Genomic DNA, 3,012 nt, shown 5'->3' with positions numbered 1-3,012 from the left:
TAGGGAAAAGGGATTCAGAGAAATGGAGTTAGCCCATTCTTTTCCTGGTCCACATATCCATTAATGCACAAGGGAGCAAACAAGGAGAGGAGGGGAAATAATGGGGGGCAAAGACATCTCCCTCTGCATCTTGGACATTTCCTTTCAGATGTTTTTCAGATGAACCCTTCCTACCCCTCTCCCCTTAGAAAGAGGTGAAGAATTCTACCATACATTTTGGTCAGCCACACAACAAAAATAAACCCAAAGTAATTCTTTCAAAATAATTCAAGTGCGTTGTTTCTCCTCTCCTCGGGATACTTCAGATGACTCTCATAACGCACAACGCAGCAATATTGCTGGGTCTTTCTGCCAGTCCTTTCCCATCGAGAGGCTACAGCAATTCTTTAAGTTGCCTTCTGTCTTTTGAGGGGATTTTTGTGTGTGTTTGTTTTGTTGGGTTTTTTTTTTTTGGTAACACCTGAACATACACCATGCTCTACTGTCCTCTAGAATAGCAGAGGTTTTAAGCATGCTAGCAAAGACTGTGGATTAAACAAAGCCTAACACTACTTCTGTACCTCAAAACGGACATTATAGAGCGATTTAGAGTGTAATTTTTTACTGGTGTGCTGGAGCAAACCAACCAAACAACTTTAATTACTGCTTCATAGAAACGGGGGCAAGGAGAAACAGGGAAGGATGGGGGAAGCGCTTGCATCCAACAAACATTGCCCCATCAACTTGAGAAAAGCGCTGCGAGTTCATGTATTCCACCATGCCACTTGCTGATATTTATCTGCCTCGGAGAGCTTTACATTTGAAGGGACGAAAAAATTGTGCAAGTGGAAGGAAAGCAGATGTCTAGAGATAAAGCCATCATCACTGTCTCAGACTCGCCGTGTGGCAAAAAGCTGGGAAAAGAACCCACCGATACCTACTGGGTTTCAGAGAAGTATCACAAGACCTCCCGCCTACTGTAGCAGCCATTCCAGAGCACGCCTGCCCACGCTGGGAAGACAGGGTCTGAACTACCAGCGCACGGAACGAAGAGCAGAGCAGCAGAGTCGGGGTCTTCCTCATCCATCCGACTACAGCAACCTCTGTGGCAAGTCGCAGAGTCTACAGGATGATTCTTCCCTATTTCAAGGTAAGCCTTGGCAGCAGCAGTTTCCTAAGGAGGATCACAACCACCTCAGTGACACAAACACCGCGTCGGTGTTACAGGATGTATTACGGCATCAGCACAGCAGCCTACAGATGATTCACCAGGAATCAGCACAGATGACTCTCAACTTCGGGACTTCATCAAGTACGGGAAAACATCTAACTAGCTGGCCACTGAGACTTCAACAAGTCTCCTGACTTGTTTAGGCCTGAACTGAGCCCCAAAACGGTTTGATTTTATGTTACTGCCTTTATGCATATAGACAGGAAACTTAATCGGGGCAAGACTAATATAATGCATTACACGGGATTAAGGGCGTAATGACCAGTAAGGTCTATGCTGACCTAACAGTTTGTTAATTATACGCCCTAATGATTTCCCTCCTGTTTTCCCTGCAAGAGGTATGGTGCACCGCTGCTTTTTGTACTTATTTCCAATTCTGTATCCGTTGTTTGCATCAACACCGCCCTTTTAATATAAAAGGGAATGAACAGTGTACCCCGTAGCTACCTTCCTAAGAGAGATCTTCGACTACTCTCCTCGGCCAGATTCCTACAGCAGAACTTTTAAAAACTATTTGCTGGCAGCAATTTTAAATGAGGCTCTTCCCATCCGTTTCCAGCTTCAATAGATTAGTTTCACATCCACGACTGCAGCTGTATTTTTGTACCCGCAACTCCTACAGAGTCAACACTCACCTGAGATGACGGTACTATATTCCATTCATCAGAAAACATTAAGAAGGCACTGACAAGGGAAGTTGATCGGTCCGTGCAGGAAGCCCTAATAAAAATGCCTTCCTGCATTGCTGACAAGGCACAAAGTACTTGGGACAGATCCTACAAGTACGTCTCTGCGGTTGTATTTCATCGGATTCCTCCTAGTCCAGCTAAAAACCCACAAACGTATTCCTACGGTATATTTAGGCACTCCTGTAATCTGATCCATGCAGGTATTTTGTAAGCTGTCATCTTACATTCCATCCTCCTCTCCTCTGGTTCTGTACATATTCTCTTCCAGCTGCCATCTTGCATTCCTTCCTTCCTGTCTCTGTTCTCTCTATTCAACATATTTATTTTGTTCACATTCCTCATTCTTCTGAGTTCTTGTTTCAAGTGCTTATTTATCCTCTTTCCTGCTGTCTCGAGAGGCAGTACAGAGTCTTCCTTCTATAGTCTTAGGAAAGTGCAAGTGACTCCCAAGAAGCAGGAGGAGTGCTTGAAAAATAGTCTGCTCTATCTGTGTTTATCTAACATAGAGCTTGCTTAATTCTGTGAAGATGGTGTCTGCAATGTACCATGAACTCACAGGAGTTTTGAAGAGGCAGTGTACATGGGATCTTCAGAGGATGGAGCTGCTCCGATCTTCATCTCTGGACCAGGCTTGATTGACGTGAGGAGAAATTTTTCAATAACCTATATGCAAGCCATCTGGAGGAAGTGGCTAAAGAAGTGTCCATGGTGGTAGAACATAACTGCCTGTTAGATAGATCCATTCCAAAACATGAAGGTCCTGGAATTTGGTACAGCAAAGAAACACTCCATGCACATTTAAAAAAAAAAAAAAAAAAAAATCTTTCTAACGTCAACTTTTGCTCGATTCCACTGCAAGGCCAAGAAGCCTGGGTCGGTTGGGGTTTTTTTTTTTTACCCTCTCGGACATTTTGTACATGTATGGAACTTAATTTGTACTCACATGTAAGTAATAAGAAGCAGCAGTCTTTTGAGCTATCGCAGGAAAAAAAGGCTATTTCCTATATTGCAATTCAAGGAAGAGGAGAAACAACAAATAGTTGCACCTTATTTACAGAAATAAATTCCATCTCATACCATGAACATCATCGTTCACTTTTTGTACACAGCAAC

General features: G+C 43.3%; 1 protein-coding gene across 1 annotated transcript in view; it reads right to left on the bottom strand.

Annotated features, from left to right (window-relative positions):
- Positions 1–3,012, bottom strand: part of LRRC1 (leucine rich repeat containing 1) — a 73,717-nt gene that overhangs the window by 69,851 nt on the left and 854 nt on the right. The window lies entirely within an intron of this gene.

This window comes from Egretta garzetta, unplaced genomic scaffold, assembly GCF_000687185.1.
Source record: "Egretta garzetta isolate BGI_Z169 unplaced genomic scaffold, ASM68718v1 scaffold415, whole genome shotgun sequence".
In the NCBI taxonomy this organism is placed as follows: domain Eukaryota; kingdom Metazoa; phylum Chordata; class Aves; order Pelecaniformes; family Ardeidae; genus Egretta; species Egretta garzetta.
Note: the sequence above shows the minus strand (reverse complement) of the source record. Positions and strands in the feature narration are given on the sequence as shown.